The 26,853-nt window shown below is 46.7% G+C and overlaps 2 pseudogenes; both read right to left on the reverse strand.

The window, feature by feature from the left end:
• Positions 1 to 4,662: 4,662 nt before the first annotated feature.
• On the reverse strand, positions 4,663 to 5,825 carry LOC136169412 (serine/threonine-protein kinase PLK1 pseudogene; annotated as a pseudogene).
• An 88-nt stretch (positions 5,826 to 5,913) lies between these two features.
• Positions 5,914 to 6,772, reverse strand: LOC136169413 (serine/threonine-protein kinase PLK1-like; annotated as a pseudogene).
• Between the last annotated feature and the right edge of the window lie 20,081 nt (positions 6,773 to 26,853).

The raw sequence follows: 26,853 nt of genomic DNA on the forward strand, positions 1-26,853 counted from the left end.
TATGAGAAACATGGTACCTGTGAATTTGGGAAATATCCCCTCTATTCTTTTTTGTGTATCCAAAAAGAGACCTCGTGCCAGGGACCAGCTGCAGCTGATTTAGGCTCAGGGGCTGCCGTCAGCCACAGCTGAGACACCAAAGCTCTGACAGGGAATGGACGTCACTCCTCTTGGAGCTCTGGGAGCTTTGGAAATCTGTGCTTCATCTCATATTTTGAGGTCCTCTTCTCTAGCTTTCCCACGCAGAGGACAGGTACTCTGAAGTCCCACAGCCCTTAGCAGTAAGCTGCACATAGAACTAGACTCAGCAAACTTTTTTTTTTCATTTAGTGAATGTTGTGTTAATATCTGCTGTTACAGCAAAATGATTCAGTTATATGTATATGCATTCTTTTTCATATTCTTTTCCATTAGGGCTTATCGCAGGATATTGAATTTAGTTCCCTGTTATATACAGTAGGACTTTGTTGTTTATCCATCCTGTATGTAATAATTTGCAACTGCTAACCCCAAATGCCCAATCCTTCCCTCCCCCACCCCCCACCCCTTGACAAACACAAGTCTATTCTCTAAGTCTGTGAGTCTGATTCTCTTGCATAGGTAGGCTCATTTGTGTGGTCTTTTAGATTCCACAGGTAAGCAATATCACATGGTATTTCAGCAAATGTTTTGTGATCTGACTTCTCTCATTTTTGCTGTGAGTGAAACTCATACAATCATCTCGTGTGTGTTCCCATTTGGCATAACACACCCTGTCCACATGCAGCTCCCTGCAGGCTGCTCAACCCACTTGGGGGCTCACACGTGGCCCCTCAGACCTGCCCGCGACTACTTCCCACAAGGCTCAGAGACGTGGCCGCCTGTCTAGAAAGCAGTGAGGAAGAGGTTTGGCAGATGTGGAGTGATGCTGGAGAATGAGAGAGAATTCCTCATGCTAGAGCAGGAATTTCCTAAGACTGTGAGCTGCTCAGTGCTGTTTCAAACATCAGAGTTGAAATGCCTGCCAGGAGCTCTCCTTCCAGAACTTTTTTTTTTAATTGGAGCACAATTGCTTCACAATATTGTGTTAGTTTCTGCTACGCAATGAAGTGAATCAGCTTATGTAGAAATATAACCCCTCCCTCTTGAGCTTCCCTCCCACCACCTCTAGGTCATCTCAGAGCCCTGAACTGGGCTGCCTCTGTGCTATATAGCAGCTTCCCACTAGCCATCCATTCTACACATGGCAGTGTATAAACACCACTGCCAAGAGTTCTATGGCTCACACTAATGGCGTTACCAGTGAATAAATGCTAGGGGTGAGTAGGGCTTGAGAATCACACACATACACACACACAGCAAAAGAGAAGGTATCACTTGGGCAAAGCTTGCTGGTTCATCTAAGACAAGCTTTCATTAATGGTCTACTCTGGGGGAATGGTTCTCAAGCATGGCTGCAGGTTAGGTCACCTGGGGAGGTTTTCAGACCACAACCAATGTCCAGACCTCAGGTCACTCAAGTCAGGATCTCTGGGAGCAGGGCTGGGTATTTTTAGGTATCTCCCCAGGCCACTGTGAGACGCAGGGAGGGTCCGCAGGCCACTTGTACACCCAGTATGCCACTGAGATGGTCACCAGCAAACAAAGATGGACAGAATGAACCCTGCCCGCAGGGAGCTATGGAATTGTAGTGTGTGCTGGTCCATCCACACACTCCAAGGGGCTGCGAGAGCCTGGAAAAGGAAGCACCCAACTCTGCTACCTATCATGATGATGAGAATGAACCGGGAAAGGTGAGGAATGAGGAGGACTCCAGGGGACACACAAAGGCAAGTCCCTCTTGGTGGTGGACAAGAGAATGAATCGACCCCCAGAAGATGAAGAGCTCAGGCTAGGGAAAGGCCTCAAGGGCTCATCGGGTGTCCAGGCAGGATTTTGCTTAAGCCATTCTGAAGGAAGAGAATTTCGTGAACTCCCCCATGCTGGACGGGAGACTCACCCCTCATCACTGACCCCAGGTTATCGCTGACCTCAAGCTGCAGCCTAAGCCTGCTCCTGCCAGCAGTGTTCCTCACCCCACTGCTCCTCAGCTCTCAGGACGCCCCTGGCTCTGGGAGATGTGTTCAGGCTAATATGCAGAATCTTGGGAAGAAGCCCCTTCCCCTCAAATTGACAAACCTCAGGGAAGGCAGCTCCCACCCCCAGGAGAGCCGGGTCCCCTTTGCAAGGGGGCTGGAAGCAGTGGCTGCTCATCTTCTCTGCAGCATCTCTCAAGTAAACACTCAGAACAGGACCTTATGTGGAACAGAGCCGAAGTGTGGGGTGGGGTTATAATGGTTATAATTGGGGCTGCCGTGGTTGGAATCCTGGTGAGTTTGGGAATTGTCAGCGGGGATGTTACCCGAGACATAAGCATCCCCCGATGTGGGGCAGCCAGGCTCACGGATGGAATTTCAAGCACTTGCTCCAATTGTTCCCGGAGTTGTGGTCATTGGTATGCTCGGCACTTGGTCGTTGACCTGACACTGAGTTCTCATGGTTTACTCTCCTATCTGGAACTGAGAGCCTTGAATACAACCAACACAGACAGGATCCTATAAAAAGCAGTTGTAAAGACTGGTCTGCCACCTCCCTGCTTCCCAGGGCCCCAGCTGTGGGGTGAGCCTGGGGCTGGCTGGTTTCCCCACAGCCCTTTTGTGTTGGCTGAAGCCTCCCCTGAACACTTCTCATCAGCTACAAACCAAGGCTGGGGCCCACAGGGACATGAGTCTCCCATGATCAGACTGGAATACAAATGGAGTTGCCGATTTAAAGATCAGGTTAGATGGCGTGGGATGAGCGGGCCACGCGGAGCAGAAACTCCCTTCCGAAGCTCCGTCATTCTACGTGTGAAAATTCAAGTCACTAACAAGGCTCTGTCTGTTTTCAGCTCCCACCCCTTCCCAGGCCCTTGCCTGAAAAAGGAGAAAGGGAAGCTTTAAATCGTCACCCTAAACCCTCTTTTATCCTTGACATAATCTTCAAGATTTGTGCTCCTAGGGACTCAGTGGAATTCTGCTGCTCCTGGGCCCCCTCTGACAGCTGCCAGGGGCCACAAACATCTCCTCATTCCCACCCCTCCTCCCCCACACGAAATTGGAAGGAAAAAGCTTGCGGATTTTCCAAACTATAAGTAAACGGGGTCATTGCTTTTAAGTAGGAAGATTCAGGTAAAGTGAAGTCTCTTCACACACTGAAACTTGGTCATGGTCAGAGCTGATTTCCCATCCTCAAGTCCCAGGTGAAATGGACTTCTTAGCAGAAGCCGAGTCTACCAAACACTGACAAAATCCACATCACTGGTGGGCAGTGTGACATCAAGGCCATCAACTGGTCCCCAACTGATCCATCCTCATAACAGTCACTGCCACATACCGAACAGAGACTAAATGTTCTCTCGCATAATCCTCCGGATAATCTCTAGGAAGCTTCATAGTTGGGGAAACTGAGCCGCAGAGACATTGAGTAACCTGCCCAAGGTCACACTGCATACATGGGAGAACCAGGATCAGGTCATCTGACCCAGAGGCCTAGCTTGTAACCACTCAGCCTTACTGCCACTCACACATGTGCCTTGGGTCAGCACGCCACGTCGTCTCTGCTTGATCACATTCTTTGCCTGGGCCACCACTGAGCCACCTTCTCCAGCTTCCCTCCAGTATTCCCATCCTTCCTTCCTTCCTTCTCCCCTTCCCTTCCTCCAGTTGAAACAGCTCCCCTAAATGTGTCCCTCCTCAACCAAACCCACCAAGTACTCCTCGTAGTGAACATAGGCCGCTGTGAGCACGTGGAAGGAGCCCCAGGCAGCCCGTCCCGCACTGCACTTACCCCTGGGGGTTCCTTACTTTTCTTCTCTCCTTCCTCCTTCCTTCTCTCTCCCTCCCTCTCTCTCCCTGTCTCCCTCTCCCCCTCTCTGCCTTCCCAAGGTTTCCGCTTATCTTCCCAGCTTTTCTGCATGCCAGCTAGATGATCTGGAGTCAGCAGATCATTCAAAGGAGGTTGCAGAAGTTCCATAATCTTCCCTCAAGACCAGTCCTGAGAGACCTGTCCTCTTGATAGGGTCAGCTCAGCATTCTCAGGGCCCTACCAGCAGAGGATTCCCCACCGCTCTCAGCAGACGACTGCCTTTTGTCAAAGGCACTTTACAAAGGACTTGTTAATAATGTGTTGTCACTGAATTTGTTTACAATTGTTACTTGACATACTGGGCTAAGACCCAGCGAAGGGGGCCATCCCATCTACCCAGACGCCACCTCCACGGGTGCTAGCGCACGTGAAAGCTAGTAGCCAATCAGCTCTCCCCATAGCTTTTTTGAAAGATTCACATGTGTTTAACATGTATAAAGCCAAAGAAAAACAGTCCTGAATTGTATAGCAGTATTCTATTCAATTCATCTGGCCATAGAACCTACAAGTCAACATGTACAAAAATAATGTATATAGCAAATCCCACTTATAAGGATGACATAGCTCTTTTTAGCCGCCAGGTTTGGGGATTGGGGGAATATCAGGTACACACACACAACCAGCATAATGGGAGCTAACCCATAGGGGCCCAAGGTGCAGGTGGGGGTGAGGAGGGTCACGAGTCCCAGGGGAGGAGCTGTGAGGCGGTTCTGAGGCAGTTAGAGGCCAAGCCAGAGCTCAGCAGCTTGTTGACCACGGAAGGACATGGTGGGGCTGACCAGTCAGACCCTTGGAGCAGCTGCACTCCTCCAGGAAGTTCTGGCAGTTCTTGGGAAACCCAGCTTCTAGTTGCTGTAGTGACAGCTGCCACGCTGGACACAGGCTGAGTTTGCTATGGTCCTGGGAGATGCCAATTTGTACCCAGCCATTACTGAGTGCAGGATGATGGTGCTGCATGTGCAAAATCAGGTACATGGGTTGCTGGACTAGTCCAACACCTTCCCATGGGTGCCCACCATCAGCAAGTGTCCCCTCATGGAGTTTTGGAAATATGTGGAGTATGATCTTCATGGAGCAGTTGGGATGGGAATTCACAGTGAGGTGGAACACTGTGCCATCACACTCCATCTATCGCAGACAGACATCAACAGGCTAGAGAACGAGATGAGTCCAGTCATTGGAGAGCACCCCCACACTCGGTCACACGACTGATTCCCAGGCTGCACTTGTTCAAGTAGTCCCCCCACTTTGCTGACTCAGAAGATGGAGATGCTGGCAGAATCCTCAGCCTCCTCCTGCCTCATCATCCCCCTCTCAGAGGGCTCGGAAGACTTCATGCTACGTGGCCAATACAACATGTCACCAAGGTGGCACTTGACCGCTTCTCTGGTCTCCTGAACCACTGGTTCCTCTTTCTCCCAGGGAGTCTTGGGCACAGGGTTCTCCAGGCCTTTACTGAGGACTGTAAGAGGCTTTCTGTTCCTGGGGTCCAGTCTTCTGGGAGCGATTGAAAGAAAATCTTGGTGGAATGGTGGGGCAGGTAATGGGGAATGGGCTGGGATGTAGCCAGAAGAACTGGTCTTGAGCTGCTCATGAACGGCCAGGTGGGCAGTGGGGTCTGTCTACAGCATCTCCTGGAAGAGGCAGTTATGTGCTTGGGAACACTGCATTCATTCTTCTTGATCCAGAAGTCAGTAAGGTTTAGGCAAGAGATCTCAAAGGTGAGCTGCCCTTACTAACATGATGCACCCAGTGGACCCCACGACCACCTGGAAACGCTGCCTTTTCTTGCTTAACACTTCAGGAATGGTTTGTTGTTGTTTAGTCGCTAAGTAGCATCCGACTCTTTGGCTCCTCCGTACATTGGGTTTCCCAGAGAAGAATACTGGAGTGATTGCCATTTTCTTCTTGGGGATCTGCCCAACCCAGGGATCAAACCCCGGTCTCCTGCATTGGCAGGCAAATTAACACTGAGCCACCAGGGAAGCATTATGTATTTAGATAGGATCTTCTGCTCCCCAAAATATTCATCTTTGGTTGCCAGTCTAAATCTCCTATTTTCACCTCTAGATCCTCATTTAGGAAGACTCTGCCCAGCTTGAGGTACCGGTGAACAAGCCCGTTTGGGTGCAGCCAAGGGCCATCTGCCGCAGGTAGCAGCGGGTCTCATTCTGGCTCATGAATTTCCTCCCGTGATGCGGCTCCAAGAGAGATCTCCAGCAGCAGAGCCCCCACACGATCAACATGAAGTTCACATCCTCGAAAAACCTGTGGAAGCCTCAGGCTACATGCTTGCAGGCAAAGGGGCAGTGAATAGACCTCTCCCAGGTCTTCGTCACCCTCTGGTGCGGCCTGAGTTGCAGCGACTTAGGTAGATCTTGCTTGCAAATGCCACCTTGGGGTCTTCATCAAGACAGAGATGTCAAAGCACTTGGCGAAGCCGCTCTTCCCCCAGAAAGCGGCCAGGGAGACCGCGCGGCCCACTGCATGGGTCCACTAGGCCTTCTGGGATCTCTTTTGCCCACTGGATGTCTGTAGGGGCCTTGGGAGCCTCAACTCCAAGGATCTGATCTTTCCCAGGTGGGCTGGTGCCCCAGCCAGCCTCGCTGCAGGGCCACCTCTCTTGTGTTCTTGGGAGCTGCTCCTCCGACCACGCAGGGTCTGAGCTGCGGTTTGGCGCCATTAGGCTTCTCTCTGAATCAAATGCTCCTGTGAGAATGTTACAAAAGCTCTTCTCACTCTTTCTCTCTCTCCTTTTTTTTTTCCTCCCACAATCGGGGAGGAAGAAGTGAGGCAGCAGCGGCTTGGGTTTTCCAGGTACCCTGGGCAGCCTGGTCCCATGCCCCATGCCCCACACACTCAGCATCCAGCCCCCAGACTGGGTTTATTTCCTCCGGCAGAAGGGAAGTCAAGGGAAGGTGGTTTAATCGGATTAACTCTGACCAGTAAAAACGCTGTCTCCCAGCCTCTGTGAGCAAGCCGACCCAGCTGTGTGTGTGCCCACTGGTTTCCAGGCTGGTGGGGGCGGTTGTTTTTCCTCCAAACCCTTGGCTAGCTCCGCATCTCACCCGAGGGCTGCGGTTTGGGGAATGTTTTAAGTTGAAACATTCAGGCCCCTCATGGTATTCGGAGTTCTGAGACCCTTCTGTGCTAAAAGGAAAAATGAACGGCCTATTTAGAAACTGCTAACAATTCACAGTGTAAAGAAAAGGCCACAAATTGGCTGCTGTCGGGCTGGTATTCTAAGGGTGGTCCAGGGAAGCTGGCTGCCCGGCAGCGCTGGCCCCCGCTCTGGACATTCCGTCTAGAAGACCCCCTCCGAGTGGGGGCAGTGCTTCCAGAAAGCCTCCCCCTGACTTTTTCTGGGCCCTCCCCTGAACATGCTCCTCCTGGAGCCTGTGGTGTACTTGGGCTGTGAATGAGGCCACTTTTCCTAAATCAGATGAGCTTTGCTCTTGACGAAGGAAGGAAAGGTGACTATTTGGGAATACCTGAAACAGCTTCTCTTGGGTTTGGGTTGTGAGGTTTTTAGCTCTCACAGACATAGACACGGTTCTCCTGAAGGAGGAAACTGCCTTTCCTCTACAGGACAAAACCCACTTTGGGGGTTTTTTTGCCACCAGAGGTGCCCACTTCAGCACAGGAGCGCAGCACTGCCCAGCAGGCAATGAAGCGAAGGACACAGCCTCTCTCCTCATTCCTCAGTCTAGTCGGAAACACAGGTAAGAAAGAGCTATTGAGAAGGACGGAAATAAATGACTGGAGAACACTTCCCACTCCTTAGTGAATTCTGCCTTTTATCTCCCAATAGGATCTAAGCTCCACAAGGGCAGGGACCTCTCTTACTCACCACTGGGTTTCCTGTACCTAACACTGCCACTGGCAGATCCTAGACCTTCAAGAAATACCTGTTGGGTGAATGAATGAACGAATGTCATCTTCCTTGTCATAGCCCCAGCTCCCAGCATAGCACTTGGTTCAGTAAATTCTTCATAAAAGAAGAACAAATGAATAACAGTGTGTCAGAGCAGGGCTTTAAAGTATAAACGAGTTAACCAAAAAAGGACTGAAAAGGAAAGGGGCAGAAGATTCCGAGGGCAGAAAGGATGACATTTACAAAGGCAAACACAGTTGTGCAGTTTGCAGGGAACTTGTTGGAAGTAGCCCAACATTTTACCTGAAAATAAATTTAAACAAAATTTTGCAGAAAAGTAGCAGAAGATGGCTTCGCTTGTGGCTCAGTGGTAAAGAATCCACCTACCAGTGGAGGAGATGCAGCTTTGATCCTTGGGTCGGGAAGATCCCCTGGAAAAGGAAATGGCAACCCACTCCAATATACTTGCCATGGAGAATCTCATGGACAGAGGAGCCTGGCAGGCTGCTGTCCACAATGTCGCAAAGAGTCGACACTAGTTAGCAACTAAGCAACAAAAAATAGAAAACCACCTAGGTATTCTTTTTTTTAAATGTTGAACATTTAATAAACTGCCATATAACACGGAGGAGTGTTATACAGTCGTTACCACAATGAAGATAGCCATTTTTTGTGTGTTTCTAAATAATGCAAAAAGTGAGCTGCAGAACTCAATAAAGCCTGTGCATCATCACTGTCTTGTGGCCAAATCAACAGTTGCATTTGGCTGGTGGATGCTGTAACTTTTCAAAATGTTTATATATTTTTAATAGATTGTCTTGTCAATGTTTTTAAATAGACAAAAGAAGGATGTGGTCAACAGTAAAGGCCCCCAGTCTTCTCCTAGTGCCAAGTTCCAGGGAAGATATTGTAGGTAAGGAAAGGGATTCTATTTACATTTCTTTATTTTCTTGGGCTCCAAAATCACAGTGGATGGTGATGCAGCCATAAAATTAAAAGACACTTGCCCCTTGGAAGAAAAACTATGACAAACCTGGGCGGCATGTTAAAAAGCAGAGACATTGCTTTGCCAACAAAGGCTCATCTAGTCAAAGTCATGTATGAGTGTGAGAGTTGGACAAAGGTTGAGTACTGAAGAACTGATGCTTTCGAACTGTGGTGTTGGAGAAGACTCTTGAGAGTCCCTTAATCCACAAGGAGATCAAACCAGTCAATCCTAAAGGAAATTAGCCCTGAATATTCACTGGAAGGACTGATGCTGAAACTGACGCTCCAATACTTTAGCCACCTGATGTGAAGAGCCAACTCATGGGAAAAGGCCCTAATGCTGGGAAAGACTGAAGGTAGGAGGAGAAGGGGATGACAGAGGACGAGATGGAGTCACAGGGCCAGCTGATTCATGCTGATGTTTGACAGAAAACAACCAAATTCTGTATTATTCTGTAAATTCTGTAAAATTATCCTTCAATTAAAAAACAAATTTTTTCAAAAAGTGTTGTATTGATTACAAGTTTTTTTTGTTTGTATGTGACAGACGTTTAATGGAAACTAGCTCAAGTAGGGAATTCCCCTGTTGTCCAGTGGTTAGGACTCTGTGCTTTCACTACAGGGGGTACAGGTTCTGTCCCTGGCCTGGGACCTAATGCAAACCAGGTAGCACGGCCAAAATAAATAACAACAGTAATAACAAACTAGCTCAAGCAAAAGAACTGTCAAGTGCAGGAATTAGTTCTTTCTAGGTTCCTGTGTGTGTGTGTATACACAAATGTATGTGTCAATCATCTGTCTATCTAATTTTAGGTTTTCTTCTTCCCAGGGTAACCTTGTTCTCTCCTACTTCATATACCTCCTCTTTGCAGTCAGGGAAGCACGCTTACATGGGCTCTGCAGCTTTGGGTCCATCCATGTAAAAATCCCAAGAAAAGACTTTCATGAGTTCTGCTTTGGATCACATGCCCACTCCAGCACAAACTCTGTCACTATTGACCAGCCTGAGTCAAGGGCCCTCCCATGATGAACAGCACCTTGACTGCCAGATCTAGAAGAAGAGGAGTGTCCTCCCAAAGGAAAAGATGCAGAGGAAACTCAAACCACACATCACCCCACGGCAGCCTTGCAGGTGTCCCAGGCAGCCAGGTGCCAGGTATGGACACGCTGACATCACATTTTCAGTCAGCACAGGAGAAGGTAGACTTTGAATACACATTTTTCATGTCTTACTGTAGCCTCTCATCTGGGATTTGGTTTCTTCACCTGTCAAGTGTGTATGTTGGGCTAAGTTCACCTTTAAAAGTCTCTTGTGTGAATTCCCTGGTAGTCCAGTGGTCAGAACTCTGCCTTTTCACTGCTGAGGGCATGGGTTCAATCTCTGGTCAGGGAGCTAAGATCCCACAAGGCTTATGTCTTAACCAAAAAAGGAAAAAAGTTCCTTGAAAATATGACATTCTAGTATTTATGAGATATTTACACTTAAAAGTCTTGCTAACATCAGAATAATGGAAATGTCAGCTTCCTTGGTTGATTAATTCAGGAGGTAGTTTTGGAATTTTTAACTTTGTGGCTGTTATTCATTTTAAAAACACTTAATCTCAATGTATGACAAAACCCACTGAAATGTTGTAAAGTGATTGGCCTCCAACTAATAAAATAATATTAAAAAAAAAAAAAAAAAAACACTTAATCTATTGTTCTGCAAAGAAATCTTATCTTCTTCCCATTGAGCATTTTTCAGTCTCACTTAAAATCTGAATTACTAGAACCATCATATCTGAAAGAATAAGGTATTTGGGAGCAAAGTATTTTAGATCCATCCCAATTTTTAATTCTCAGGCCCAAGACTTTTATTATTTCTAATTGATCCTAGAAGCTGTGAGAAGGAAAATCATTGCTCCCTTAGGTTATTTGGGGACCCCTTGACCTCGGTAGAGAATAGTATTCCAGAAGGGGAGCATCTCTGAGCCAGAAATTGTTACTGTGCTGTGTTTGTTGAGTATCCATGAAGTGCAAGGAAATCAGAATCACTGACACCTTAGCCATTCAGGGGGGTGTGGGACTCTGTGCCTCCTGAAGCGGGGCCAGCTGTCCCACCCCCACCCACTCTGGGCCAGGGCAGCACAGGTACAGAAAAGGCACAGAGAAGGAAATGTCTTAGGATAGGTCAAGGACTAGATGGTAAAGCTTGAATGTTTTTTAAATTGGAGAACAATTGCTTTACAACATTGTATTCATTTCTGTGAATCAGCTGTATGTATACATAGAACCCCTCCCTCCCACTCCCACAATCTCACCCCCAGGTCATCACAGAGGACAGAGCTGAGCTCCCCTCTAGTTCTCCTTCAACATGGTCTTCCGCTGTGTCCCCTTCACCTCCAGCCACCTTCAGAGCCTCCTTCTCTAAGCCCTGAAACCAAGTCCAGCCCTTCCTCACCCCCAGCGCCCAAGACCTGCTTTGGTAGAGCCGTGACCCTGACCACCAGCCACGCTGGGCCTTTCAGTCTTGCCTCCCACAAGCATCTGGAGCGGGCTCATCACTTCCAGGCATCTCTTGTGTTTGCAGAGAAAGCCCTTTCCTTAACCCAAGCCTCACAATCCAAATGCCTGACTCCTCGAGGGATGCTCTAACAGCTGAGCCTTTGTTTCCTTGGGGAGCCTACCACCGCCCCCACAACATGCTCTGTCTGAGGCTCCCCGCCCACAGCCTCACTCCCCTGCACACGATGGAAGACCTGTCTTTCTTTCCCAGCCCTGGGGATGTGTCAGCGGATGCGGGAGCCTCCCCAGTCTGGCCAGGGTCACTGGCAAGATCAGCAGCCAGGTCGATCCTGGGCCACGGGGTGCCACCTGCTTGGTGTTTTCTTGATCACTGGTCCAGGGAAGGGGTGACTTGACTTCTCCTGGAACCCCCACCCCTCATATCCAGCATGTGGAGCCCTGTACCAAGGTCACAGGTGTGGAGTCTTACACCAAGGTCACAGGTGTGGAGCCTTACACCAAGATCACAGGTGTGGAAACTTACACCAAGGTCACAGGACAAAAATCTCAGGAACTAACCAAGCCCTGTAGCAACTCTTACCATAAACCTCCTGATCTAAACCAGCCTGTTCCCCCACCCTATATTAAGTAAAATACCTGCCCTATTACCCACCCTATAGCATCCTTACCAATCACCTAATGCCATCTTTCCAGTAGAAATTTTCTGCCATGAGGCTATAAAAATTGGCTACTAGGCCTCAAGAGGGGATGGCTCTCCTTTGAGCTGGCCCAACCTTCTAGCAGTGTCTCCCACTCTAATAAACTCTATTCTCCTCTCGTTCTGCTTCATGACTGGAAATTCTTTTCCAGTCCGTGCACAGACTACACGACACAACAGAACCTTATTCCTCAAAGATCAATGGGCTTTCTTCAATGGGCTTGAGTGGCTAAGGCCTGATGCAGCAACAAAAGCTTCCCAACTTGAGAGGAACCCCCAGTCATTCTTCCGAAAAAGACTAGGAAAAACCACTGCTATCTGCCCATTTATTTTCTTCATTCATAAAAATATTTATTAGACTCTTGTTAGGTTCCTGGCAAATTAACAAAACTCACATGCATTTTCAGAACCTTCATTTTCTGCACATCTCAAAGCCCATGTTAAATGCTCCCTCATCCACGAAGCCTCCCTTAGAATTTCTATTTTAATTCAATTTCATAGGACACGGAACCCTGAAGGGTTTGCTGCTCACTGCTGTCTCCTCTGCTCAGGCCCTGCCTTAGTGACTGGCACCTCAGCTAAGCCTGTTAACACTAGACTAGGACATAAGAGAAATCTGGCAGCAGAGTTTCCAATTCTCCACTCCCTGTGCAGACACCTCCAACCCATCAGCCTTCTGAAGCCCATCCCTTCCCATAGGACATCTCTGCCCTCCATCACAGAGTACTTCCCCATGAAACCCAGGCTGTCTTTGGCCTGCTGTTTCTGGCCTTCTGAACATGCTAACAAGATTAGTCTGCTTTTTCTCTTTGGCTGCACTGCAGGGCAGCATGGGGAACATCTCCAACCGGGGGACCAGGGATCAAATTCGTGCCCCTCTGGAGTGGAAGAATGGAATCTTAACCACTGAACCGCCAGGGAAGTCCCCGATTAGTCCTCTTGTTGTTGTTGTTGTTTAGTCCCTAAGTCATGTCTGACTCCTTTGCGAACCTGTGAACTCTAGCCCGCCAGGCTCCTCTGTTCCTGGAAGTTTCCAGGCAAGGATACTGGAGTGGGTTGCCATTCCTTCCTCCGGGGCCAGATTAATCTTCTTATCAAAGCACCATGACGGTTCCTAGCACTGACTTGGAAGGATGCATTAATAATCCACTGATCACAGGATTTTTTTCAGTCTTTTATCAAGGATTTGTTAAGCACCTACTCTACTATTAATAATTACTCTGCAAGACACTGGGGATATAAAAGTGAGCAAAACAGAATTACAGTCTAGATGGGAAGACAAAAATAGACAAGGAAAATAACACGTGCGATCGGCGTTGTGCCAGGCACGTAGAAGAGGAACACTTAGGCTGGCCTGAGAGGCATTTGTCAGGCAAGTGGAGGTAAGACAGATAACCTGAATGAAACCTCCCTTGCCTGCGTTCAAGGTCTGTGGGCTTCTATCCTCGAGGCTGTCCCTACTATGTGTGTCTGCTCTGAGGATACCACTTCTCCACCAACTTCAACACTTTGGCCCACCTGTCTTCCTCCCTCCTCCTCTAGTCTGAATGGTTTCTCCAGCTGTTTAACTTAAATCTACAACTAAACAGTGAATTCCAGCAGGGCCAGACTGGCAGTCTTCGAGTCAAGTTCAGCATCATGGTTTGCAGGGGACTGATCTATGTGTCTGATCTATGGGACTGATTTAAGTGCCTGGGGCAAGTATGCTGGCAGAGATGATCAGTGGAACAGCAATGCAATAGCTGCCCAGCTAAAAATGACATTTCCCCACCAAGCAAAGGTCACATAAATGTGGAACAAAGGAGGAGTTGGGTCTTCCAGATCTGGGCCTTCATGTTGCTGCTCATACTCTCCTCCACACCCTTGTACCTCTGCTCCTGGCCACGTGAGGCTGTCGCTCTGCTTTGATCATGACCTGCGAAAGAAATCCACATCCAGATCCCTTAAGCCATTGTGTTGTTAGCTCTCTTTGTTAGAGCAACCCATCCTTCAGTTCAGTTCAGTTCAGTTCATTCGCTCAGTCGTGTCCAACTCTTTGCAACCCCATGAATCGCAGCACGCCAGGCCTCCTGTCCATCACCAACTCCTGGAGTTAACTCAAACTCATATCCATCGAGCTGGTGATGCCATCCAGCCATCTCATCCTCTGTCGCCCCCTTCTCCTCCTGCCCTCAATCTTTCCCAGCATCAGGGTCTTTTCCAGTAAGTCAACCCTTCACATGAGGTGGCCAAAGTATTGGAGTTTCAGCTTCAGTATCAGTCCTTCCAATAGCCTTAATGTGATGGCCAGCACGTCAGGTTTCTAGCATCGACTGCAAACATGGAAAATCTAGCAATGCTATGCCTGCAACCCTATGGGGCCACAGTCAGTAGGCACAGACCCACAGTGACCAGTGAGGCCAGGAGCCAAGGCCCCTGCCAAGGCCCTCCAACTCTTGCTTTTCTGCTTCTTTACTCTTTCCCAGGAACTGCCTGATCCTTGCAGGCACTTTCGTTTGCAGAAACATTTTAGCCTCCAAACAACACAAGATTCAGGAAGTCCCATGGCTGATGATCCATCTGCCTGGCTCATCTCTCAGAAGTCTGTCCTGTTTTAAAGCCTAAATCAGACATTTCACCCCAGGTTTAGGACCTGGAGCAGACCCAATGTCTTCCCCACAACAAATATTCTACAATATCCCCTCTACATTCCTGGAATTAAACTAATATTAAATTAAATAGCAATCAACTAATTAATTAATAAGTGATAAATAAAAACTAATAATAAAATTTGATATTAATTAAACTAATACTACACACCATTTTAAAAATCAGTATAATGCCCTAATGGAATATAAAGGCAAGACAAAACCAGAGTCGCTTAGAATAACATCATATGTGTTTCAGTACTTAGAGGTTTGGTGCAACTGAGGAAGTACTCAGATCCTCTGGTGGGGGAATCTGACAGCTGCAGATGCAGACAGGCACAGGTATGTGGTTTTGGTAACAAATACCACAAGTGTCACTCCCATCAGGGATCTGATTCCAAAAGGAGGTGAACAACTCTTGGTAAAGGTGAACAATTCTTGGTAAAGCCCCAAACAAAACAAAATTCTGTCTTTCCTTGATTTTCCACAGCTGTTAAAATCAAGTTTTCCCGGGGACTCCCCTGGTGATCCAGTGGCTAAGACTCTGTGCTCCTAATACAGGAGGCCTGGATTCGATCCCTGATCAGAGAACTAGATCCCACCTGCCGCAACTAAAGATCACATGAGCAGCTATTAAGACCCAACACAGCCAAATAAATAAGTTTTTAAAAGAGCATTGGAAATGGTAAATATAAAAGACATCAGAGTAAATATAAAAAGACTTATTTTTAAAAAATCAAGTTTTCCTGGAAAACGTCATGCTTCAAGTTTGAAAACTTGAAACAAATACTTTATGCTGATGAGTAAAATGGAGTTCAGATGTACTCTGAGACCATTCCAAATACGTCCTCCATAGAGAATACACAGAGGGCCCCCAGCAGTTATGCAGCTCAGGGACAGTTCTTGGTTGGGGACACCAGCCAGAGAATTTCAATCTGTTTAGCATCTCTGTCCTTTCCCCAATAAACTCTGAGATCACCCCCAGCGCACTGCTAAGACAATCAAACACACCTGGGCATTTCCAAAGCCCTCCTTTCAGCAGGCGTTTCCTGCATGAGAATCCCTTCTTCAAACCACGCAGATGCACAGAGAGGCAATGGCGATGTCGAAGCGAATAGGAATATGACTCAAGGCGTCACCTCCTCTTGCTGTTCTGTCACTGTCTGGACCTGGGAGCTTGTGTTCAGCACAGGCCTGAGCGGTGGTCAGAAAGGACTGTGATGGGACCCTCGGTGAGTGCGCCGCTGGGAGGGGAGAGGGAGGTGGCCACCTTCTCCCTCTGCCTCTGGACTTCACTTCTGTGTTTGAAAAAGAGGTATGCATAAAGCAAGAGTCCAAAACTGAATGAAATTCAGTTCTCCCATCCCTCTCATCTCCTGCCTATTAATAGTCTCTTGGAAAAAGTCACATTGAGACGTTTCTTCATTGCCTGTGAGAGTGTGTTCACCTGAAATAGTTCCTGGGCCATTTTTCTCAGCTTCTGTGACGCTGGGCAGCCAAGAGAGACACCATTTCTCAAAGAAAGGTGTGTGCGGCCAGGTTCCATCCGGGTTGGGGTGAAGCCTGGAGTCAAAACACCAAACAGCTCCTCACAAACTTAGAAAACCAGAGGCACGAACGCTTGGTCCTCTGGACCCTTCCCCAGGGACCACCGTCTTGTCTTCTCCTCATTGAAGAAAACCGCCTGCTTTCTCCTCAGGCCTCGGTGTTGTCTAAGCTCTTACAAGACTCCCTGTGGCCTCTGGACAAAGGCTGCAGTGCTACCGACGTGTGCGCGGAGGGACAGAGACAAAGAGAGCGAGGTGCCCTTCCTCTCAGGACCTTCCTTGGTCCTCAGATCTGATCCCCTTTCCTCCTTTCATGCCATTCCACCACCTCATTTCCTCCCCTGTCCAAAGTCATTTTTAACTGTCTGACCAGGAAGGATCTGACCTGACAGGACAATTAAATATTCATACCCTGATTGAAGAGTCTGTGCAAAAATCAATTAAAAATAGGACATGTGGAGCTGAGACATTTTCAATCTTTTTTCTTTTTTCTGTCAGGAAAGCTGTGGAGCCCAGACGCCAATGCCCTGGGGCTGGGGTGGGTCCCGGGAGGCATCCACACCTTCTGTCAGCTGGTACACAGTCTCCACCCTCCTCGCCTGGGGCAGCTGAAGGGGCTGATACGACCTTTGTCCCTCCAAGAGGACGAGCAGGCACCTGAGCACAAACCTGCCCCTGCATCCGTCTTCACCAGGACGAGCTGCTGCCCTCTCTGGGCTTCCATTGAGTGCCCCCTTTCATCAGATGTTTATTTGCTAGATTGGTTTGCACCTTGTTCTAGAGTATGCGAGAAGGGAATGGCAACCCACTCCAGTACTCTTGCCTGAAGAATCCCATGGACAGAGGAGCCTGGCTGGCTACAGCTCATGGGGTCGCAGAGTCAGACACGACTGAGCAACTAACACACACTAGAGACTGAGGGAACAACACATTGAGGGCAGGAACTGTCCTCTTCATCTTTCCACACAGATCCCCAGCCAGTCCCTGGAATCTGGAGCACAGCTAATAAATGTTTGCGCAAAGAATCAGGAGGGCAGAAATCTGCCACTTCATTACTACTTCCTGTTTCCAATGGTAAATCAGCTGAGTAACAAAAGTTCAATTCTTCCACTTCCTTCCAGATCAACTTGAGGTGGAATAGGAGTGACTCCAAGAAAAGTTCAGAACAAGCGAGGATTTATAAAGAAGCAGAGAGGGCAGCTCATACCAGATCATCTGATATGATACGGTTCTTAGGTAGAACCCCAAGGTAAATTCATCGCCAAATAAGATGAGAAAAAGCATCAAAAATAAAAGCTATGGGACATTCTGTGGTCAAGAAATCCACATAACCTTTAATTTGGCACTTCCTAAATGTTGTTTTGTGGAAATCCGTTAACATCCTTCAGAATCAGGCAAAAGCTGGCCCAGCAGATCTCTAAGTTCCCTTTCAGCTCGAGAATCCCATGGTTTTAGATCTTCAAAAGGCCATGGCAGGAACAAGGAATTTGAAGTCAGAACAGGTAAGGTTAGTTTCAAACATTGCCTCTCATTAACTGAAAAAGCTAGACGAAGTCAGTGTCTCAGAGCCTCAGTCCTTATCTGTGAAATGGTGATGATAATAGCATCTGTATCATTATGCTGCTTTGAGGATCAAATTAGGAAACCAATGTACACTAAAGCAATTTATAAACTGGACATGGTATACTCATATTAGCTATTACTAGTATAAATTAAGAACAAAACAAAATTAGAATTTGAACCTGAAAAATCTTTTATCTCCTAGTCATTTGCTGGGAACTGGTTTCCCACGGCCCTGCCTGCTGTATAGACACATTTTTTTAAATAACGCAAATCCCTTGACTTCTTTCTCTTTCAGATCGATACTTTCAGTGTCATTTCAATTTAGTATTTGGACTGGGAAAGGAAATACATTAAAAACAAACACATGATTTTTTTCTACGCAGCGAGCCTCTGGCTGAATGAGTTTGGCTTTCATTCAGTACCAAAGGCTGGTGGTCAAATTAAAAACAGTGCAAGACAAGGGAGACTCTGATGAAGAAGAAATTCACTGCAGAGAGCCAAATTCCACCACAGCAAATCCCGTACAGACAGCTCTAAGACACAATTCTTCAGGGGGAAAAAATATCGTCCTGCCTTCCTGAACATCTCTTCCCAGTTAGAACGAATGTTGCTTTTTCACACCTCATGCTGGTGCTTGGTGAAAAAGAGTCTTCCTGGTCCAAACAACACTGTCTTCTGCACATAATAAATAATATATAGTTATGCCATGAAAATAATCACATCCCAACTCCTTCTACCTTATTTGTTTATTTTCCTTCTTGGTCTTTACTCAGACGTCGACTTTTGGCCAATTTAAAATAGTACCTTCTATTTGTACCCTGTTTTTAGTTTTTAAAAATTGTCTCTTTAATGATACAGTGAAGCTGAAGATCCAGCATCGAGTCTGCACAATGCAACTTTCTAATTGATTTTTTTCTGTAAGAATATTTCAGGTTCTGATTGAGTCACTAACTTCATATTGAAGGATATTCTCAGACAGGCTGGTTCTCAGCAGCAGCTGGGATTCCTCAGAGAAATCGTTATGATTGTTAAGAAATGAAGTAGCTCTCCTCCCAGGGGTTTCCCAGGGGGCATTAGTGGTGAAGAACCCACCTGCCAATGCAGGAGACAAAATTGACGAGGGTTTGATCCCTGGGTCAGAAAGATCCCCTGGAGGAGGGCATGACAACCCACTCCAGTACTCCTGCCTGGAGAATCCCCATGAACAGAGGAGCCTGGCGGACTGCAGTCCATGGGATTGCAGAGAGTCGGACACAATTGAAGTGACTTAGCACACACACACTCCTCCCAGGGCAAGACGTATACTTGCAGGTAGAAAATGATGGCAGGAGCATTTCGAAAAGATGGTTTCCTACGTTCTACTCGATTTACGGTATAAAATCAAAAGCCCAGATTCTGCATTTCTAAAAGGTTCTGGTTGATAAAATTCTGCTCACAAATTTTTTTTTTTCCATTTTATGAAAAATGTGATGCATTAGCACAGGAGAGAAAATATAACCTCTCAGTTTTGCTGAACCCAGAAATATTTCATTCAGCAGAACCTGTTTGCAAGAACTTAGACAAATCTCTCCAAAATAAAATAGTTCCCGTAGTAAACTGTTCAAAAATGAGCTCTGAAAAAAAAACAAAAAACTGCAAAGAGTCTGTTGTTTCATCATCTGCTAATTTTACCCCATTGAGTTTCATATCCTATTTTTAAACAGTTTCACCTTAAGATGACGAAGCAGAGCTTTGAAATTAATGTGGAGTATGTTATTTTGTGTATTAAAAGAGCTTGTCTCTTAATTAGTATCAGATCAAAATAAAATGCTAGTACATATGCTTAGTCCTTAAGTTTATTTTCCAATCAATTCTTATGTTTTTCTTATATCATTTTTATTTTCCCATTTCTCAAGTGAGGAACCTCATTTTTAGAGAGTTTAACTCTTTAGCCCAAAGCTGTATGGTAACAACAGCCTTGGTATTGAGCCCAGCGCTGTCTGATTCTAGGACCTGTGTCCTCCCTCCGTACCTCATGCTGACTCTCACGGCTAACAATTCAGGAACATTGAATTCTGGAACAGAAAGGAAACCCAGAGATCATTTGCAGAGAACACTACTTTATGTGAGAAATTGGAGCCCAGAGACATGAAATAGATTTATTCAAATTATCTGTTTATTTATTCAAATTTATTCAAATTCATATCATTATTTAAGTAATAGGAGCTATCACTTCTCAGCAACTTCTGATTTTTCTGTCAAAACTTTTCTGGCACAACAAACATTCAGTGCGAGCTTTTGCTGGGATTTCCCTTCCCAAATGAAACTAGCTTTATCATATTATGTAAAATACATGTAAAATACACACATATATGTACATATGTACACATATATTAATATATGAATAAAAGCATTCATGCTATGAGGATCTGTTTCCATACATAACACTCTGACACCAAACGTGTGGGTTTTCCCCACCAGGCAATTCTCCAGTTCTCTATGGAAACCAAACAGGTATCCTGCAATCTACTTCAATTCTGACACTAACTACCTGGAGTGAGTACAGACCCCAGAGTTTAAGGGCTCAGTCCCCCAGGACTCCCCTTACCCCCACTTAAATGCCTCACAACTAGTATGTCCCCAGGTTACCCACACTTCTGTCTGACTTGACTACAAATCACAGGTTCCCATGACCCCTTCCTTCTCAGGTTTGAAAATTTACCATCAATAAATGGTTCTCAGAATTCAGCGGAATGTTTTACTTACTATTACCTGTTTACTATAAAGGACACAAATGAACATCCAAATGAAGAGGTATAGAAGGCAAGTTCTGGAAGTGTCCAGAATACAGGAGCTTCTGGCCCCATGGAGTTTGCAGTCTACCACCCTCCTGACATATGGATGCAGTCTCCAACCCAGAAGCTCTCTGAATCCCAGTTTTTTGTTTTTGCTGTGCCATGCAGTTTGTGGGATCTTAGTTCCCTGACCATAGATTGAACCCATGACCCCTGTAGTGAAAATCAAATCCTAATTACTGGACTGCCAAGGAATTCCCCTGGACTCCATTGTTTAGAATTTTTATGGAAGTTTTATTACTTATGCACACTTGATTACATCATTGGCAATTAGTGATTAATTCAATTCCCAGCCCCTGTCTCCTCGAGGAGGTTAGAGGGGAGCCAGTAGTCTGTGAACCCTTGCAGCACCCAGACCCTATGCCTCTGATCCTGGTGACATGTTGGAAGCGAGCCTGCTGTGTGCATCCATTCTTCAACTCCTTCCCACAGCCTTCTTCTTGAACAAGGATTTCTCTCCAACTGTGCATTTCTTATCCACTTCCACTAAGAGGTCCTAGTCACTCCAGGTGACAAGTGTCCCCATCTCCTGCACTTTAATCCTCTAATCCAGTTATTTCTGTTTTAGGAGCACAAACAAAACTCTTGTTTGCCCCTTTGGTTCTGCATTGCTTCTATTTCCCTATTCCTTTTTCCAGTTAAAGCAGGAGAAATCAGACCAGGATCTCAGCCCCTGCTCATCAGTTTCCATTTTTGCAAAATCGACTAAGGCTACACAAGACCACAGAAGCGTTTTCTGCAGGACTCCACCACTTTGAGAATCAGCAAAGTGTCATGATACATTGTGTTTTAAATGTGGTGTATAGCACAGTAGCATGCAATATGACACCAACTCTATTTAAAAAAAAAAACAAAACATATATATTAAGGAAATACTGGAAATAATGGAAAAAAAGAAAAATGCTTTAACAGTAGTCATCTCTGAGCAGTGGGAAATAAAGATATTTCTACTTTTTTACTGTTTCTGTTTTCCCATAATTAATGCATCAACATGTATTACAGCTTTAATGAGAAAACTATAATATGTGTGATTTTAATTTGGAAAAATATAAAAATGGAATGAATTCAGACTCCACAATTGTTCTATTCTGACTTGAAAATTGTTCCATTCTGATTTGAGGTGATTTTTTTTTTTTAAGAGGTTGAATTTAAAAGCAATATCAGTAATAAACATGGGCTCTGCAGTTCTCTGTCCAGGGAGATATAATCTTCAAGGAACCCTACCACGTGCCTTTTTATAGTATCTCTACTTTTCACAAAAACCCTGAAAAATGCATATTGTTAATTCCAAGTTAGAGGAGATGAAACTAAGAAACTCATTCCCGATGAGGGCAGGTATCTCAAATATCATGTCCCCATGGAAAGCATCTTTGTGTGGGAGTCTAAGAGCATCGTGAAGAGCGTGGCCTCCCTCTGGGCAGCATCAAGTTATAAGCACAGCTGTGGTCCTCTCGGGTACATCTCCAAGGGAAAGGAGTTGATCTAAGGTTCTATTTCTCATAAAATAAAAAGACAATTTCCCTTAAAGGGTTGCTGTGAGTATTAAATGCCTACCGTTCAAAGCTCTTACGTGATGCTTAGCTAGGTTAGCTACAGGCTGCCGCAGCACTGAGGTTGAAACACAGATCTATCTGGTCACAAAGTTCACGCTGTCTCTACTCTGCAAAACTTCTCTTCTCCACCAGCGCTCCTCTGCGAGTGAGGGAAGGTCGCTCAGTTGTGTCCAACCCTTTGCAACTGTATAGTGCATGGAATTCTCCAGGCCAGAGTACTGGAGTGGGTAGACTTTCCCTTCTCCAGGGGATCTTCCCAACCCAGGAACTGAACCCACGTCTCCCACATTACCAGGCGGATTCTTTACCAGCTGAGCCACTAGGGAAGCCCACTCCTCTGTGAGGGTTTCCTTTATTCCTTTCAGCTCAAGGAACTCGGCCTTCAGTTCCAGGGCAGCGCCCCCAACAGTCACCAGGCTCCAATTTTGTCTGTGTAAGCTAAGGTGTGGCTGGGGAGCTTGGGGCGGGGGAGCTGAGAGGCTGGGGGCCTGGGGCTGGGGGCTAGGCTTTGAGAGCTGGGAGCTGGGGGCTTGGAGCTGGGCCTTGGGAGCCGGGAAGCTGGGGACAGGGGCCGGGAGCTGAGGACTGGGGGCTGGGAACGGGGGCCTGGGGGCAAGGAGCTGCCTTCTCTTCAGCCCAGTGGTCTCCCAGGAAGCTGGTTCCCAGGCCCTCTCACTCCGGCAGCTGCATGGAGGTGAGGACCATCTTTCTCTCTCCTGGTAGGAACTGTGTTCGCTCCCCAGGCTGTCTCCTCCTTGCTGACCAAGCATCTTGAGCAGCTGGCTTCAGCTGCGTCTCTTTCTCCGGGGGAGTCTGCAGAGTTGTCAGGACCTGAGTCTCCGTCCGTGTTTACCCTTCCCCGTTTACACCTTCCTCCGGCAGGTGGCCTCGCCTGGACACCAGAAAATGTCAGCGCGCTGCCTGGGAACACGGCCCTCCCGCTGGCGAGCCGGCAGCTCCCACGTTCTGTGGTCTCTGGAGCAGCCCTTGCCAATTAGCTTGTACTCTGCCCACACGCCCGGGGCTAGAAGGGAAGCGGGCCAGGCTGAACCAAACCAGACAAGGGCTCCCAGGACACCCCAGGGCGGGCGTAGGAGCACCGCTATTCTCTCCACTCGGGGCTGATGCGGAGGGTGGGGCCGAAGGGGGAAAGGTTGCAGGGAGAGGGGGTCAGGAAGTTCTTCCTCCCATCCCAAGGCGGGGCTCCAAAGGGACAGGCCAGGGGAAGGGGAGGGATGTTAGCTCTCACACCCGGGGCGGTCACATATCTGTTCAGCCAGGAAGAAGGCCTGTAGGACCCTCCAGGGCTGTGGCTTCTCCATCTCTGTGTCCTGCAGAGTCCTGAGATTGTCCTGACCACTCAGGTCAGGAAGGTGGAGGGCCGCGTGTGCAGTGGCTGAGGACGAAGACGGGGAGGGAGGCAGACGGGCGCTGACCTCGCTGACCCTCCCTGGAAGCTCAGCTACTTGGCTTCTCGGTTAAGGTTTCTTCCCCTAAAAAGCAGACAGAAGAAAAATGTCCACCCCTTAGCGTTACTGTGAGGATGAAAAGTAATGAAATGTGCAGCACTTGGCACATAGAAAGCACTCAATAAATTGTGGCCATTTTATTTACAGAATCCATGCGGTCTCGGTTTATAGATTTACTGGACTCTCTTCTGGGATGGAGAAAATTGTAAGCCTTGCTCAGGTAACATTTCATCTCCGAGGTTAACTAAAAGCAGCAGAAGGACAGAAGGCAAAGATGAACAGGGAGACGTAATGAACTTTCTCAGAGACCCCTCGGGTGCCAAACACTGGGCAAGGTGCTTACGTCTGGTGTCTCATGTTACACTGCAGGTAACCTTTCTGAAAGATCAGGCAGCCAAAAGTCAGACAGCTTGCTGGCACATTAAAGAAACAAAAGAAATGTTCAAGAGTGGAATACCTGCTGTGTCAAGACACCTAATTAGAAAACAACGTCACGGTGAATTAGTAGAGCAAGTCTCCCTCTCTGCCGGCAGAGCTAAAATAAATGTGCCAACAGGGGAATCACAGAGCGAAGTCGATTATCATCCCGGTGATTCCACTGATTCCGCATGCACGACTCGGAGGTCTGACAGAACCGGGCATGTGCTGTGTCTCGGTGTCATGTTAAACGGTAGGGCTTCCAGACACACTTGTCGTATTGCCGAGAGAATCCTATTCTAATCAGAGATCTTCATGTCAGTTGAACTTGTCTAGTTTTAATAAGGAGACATCAAGGTAACTCCAATCACCCAATTAAAACACTCTGACAATGACTGAGCAACAGCAGGATGTTGGATTTATAGAGATTTTTATTTCCAGCTCATCAAGACGTTCTACAAGGGGAAGACAATCATTTCACAAAGATTATCTTCACCTGCCATACTGGGACACACAAACCCTCTTACAGTCAGGGCTGGTATCATTCATTCATTCATTCATTCCCATCTCTTACTTATTTTTCCATTCATTCAACCATGTGAGTTTAGTGCTGTTTCATAACGGGTAGAGGCAGGGAGACATAAAATGCCAAATAAGAGATGGTGCATTCCTTTAAGGGGCAAGTCTGTTAGAGAATAACCCAGTGACAAAGACTGGCAGTTATGTAAATAATTGTAAGACAGGTTTAAGCTAGGATGGGGTGACTATGCTAAGTTTGACATTTATTGTGCAGGTTAGAAGGGTGCTATTGAAGGATTATGGGCCTGAGTGTGTAGGTGCGCAGGATGGAGGAGAAGCAAGGAAGTAAATTAGGAGGTGAGTGCCGTCATGCTTCGTGGAATCTACTCCCACTCCGGCTGCCACATTATCAGTTTCCCCCTCCACTCATGGCATCTAGGCCTTTTCTCCACCTCTTGGCCAAAACCGTTCTTCCCTATGTCATAAGTGAACTTCTGGGCAAAGTCCAAAAAGTGCTTTCCATGTTTTATCTTATCTGATCTCTCTCCTCCACTTGCATGGATAGCCACTAACTAGCTGGAAACTTTCCTCTGGCCTGCTGATGCTCTGATTCAGATTTCTCATGACCTACCCGTCAACAAGTCCTGGTGTTTATAAGGAGCATGTAAAACTCTCCCTGGGAAATGTCTTGCTTACTGGCAACTTCTGCAGCTAAAATTCCTCCTCTGTAGAAAATCTATTAATGAAGAGAATCTGAAAATGGGGATTCTCTGAGGGAAAATTTTAATCACACAGTTGGTCTGAGCATTATATTATCATGAATCCATCTCTACTTATCTAACTTAAGAATGAAGATTCGGGGTCAGAATAAATATAATGTCTTCCTCTGGTTTGCCTTTGCAGGCTGCCCTGGGGCCTATCTGGCCAATAATTGAACTTGCTAAGAAGAACAAGATGCAGAAAGAGGCTTTCTGAAAGTCCTTAGAGAAAGATCTTATCTTCTAGGTGACTTTTTGCTGAAGGAAGGTCATTTAAACTTCTCTGGTGTTTTAAAACTATGTCTAGTCCCTCAATACATGTTCTGCTTCTCTCTGGTCTCCATAGTGAATTGTTGACTAAAACTCGAAGGGAAGTTCCATGGGGGTTAAAGCCTCAGTTTGTTCACGGCTGCTTCCCCAGGATCTAGAGGGGACCTGAGACAGACTAGGGACTGATGATTAGGTAGGAGTGAATGAGAAGTTCTGTTTCAAGTAGGTAGGGGATGCAGTTTGTGCCTACACATTCCTGGTTTGTTGGCATGAGGGAAACGACCGCAAAACTTTGGCTAAACTGCTGAGATCGTGGATGAAGAGAATTTAGAAGAGGTCACGTAAGGATTTATCAACTTCAAATCTTATGTAAGTGTATTATGGCCTCCAGAAGCCTCACATCTTTGTGGGAGGCCCAGGATTTGGCAGTTACCACCACGAATGAGGGAAGACCTGAGGACATTACCAGCCAGGCGTGAGCTGGCTGAGTTTACAAACACGGAGGCTCAAATCGAGACTGACACCTTTCTTTTTTGCAATTCTTCGACCTCAGCACAAATGTCTGAAAATTCGTAGACTACAGGCGCCTCTCTGGTTGGATTTTGAGCATGTCTTCTCATAGAATTTAGTTTACTTAAAGCCTCAAAAAAAAAAAAAAAAAAGAAAATCAAAGACTTTCCCCCTGAGACTGTGGTCTTCTCCGATGGGTAGGGTTCAAGGCCACCTCCTTACAGATCTGAACCCACGGCTAGTGCAAGAAGGGAGTTTATTGCCTCCTAATTAGTGCCCTATCAGTTTGCTGAACATGTTACCCAAACGCTGTGCTTGTTTCCTTCCTGGTGAGAGTCAGCTGGAATTTCCAAGGCTGCTTGGCCTGATGCCAGGTCCATGGAGAGTTGATACCTTCTTGACCAACTTGTGCAGGGATCTCTCCTGAACAATAGTAGGACGGTCTGTTGTCTCCAAGTTGAACTCTTCTCAACCTTTCATTCTGTAGCTTGAAGTCAATTTTGGGATTTAGTTTTTTGAACTCAAAATAGAAGCTTGATAACTGATCCTTATAAAGAAGCAGCATGCTATACCGCCTTCAGAGTTGGAGTCAGTTAAGTGTGGTTTCTGGAAAATACACACAATTTTCTTTTTTTAGTCAAAGAGCATTGCCAAATAGAGCAGCATTTTGTTTTATGCCCTTTGTTAAAAATATATGATTTATGGCCCCTTTTTGATCCTGGCAAAGGATCCCTGAATTCCCACCTGCTGTTGAGAGCAGAAACGAAAATACTCCCTTTGTGCACTGGTGATTTCAGAT

This window comes from Muntiacus reevesi, chromosome 5, assembly GCF_963930625.1.
Source record: "Muntiacus reevesi chromosome 5, mMunRee1.1, whole genome shotgun sequence".
Classification (NCBI taxonomy): domain Eukaryota; kingdom Metazoa; phylum Chordata; class Mammalia; order Artiodactyla; family Cervidae; genus Muntiacus; species Muntiacus reevesi.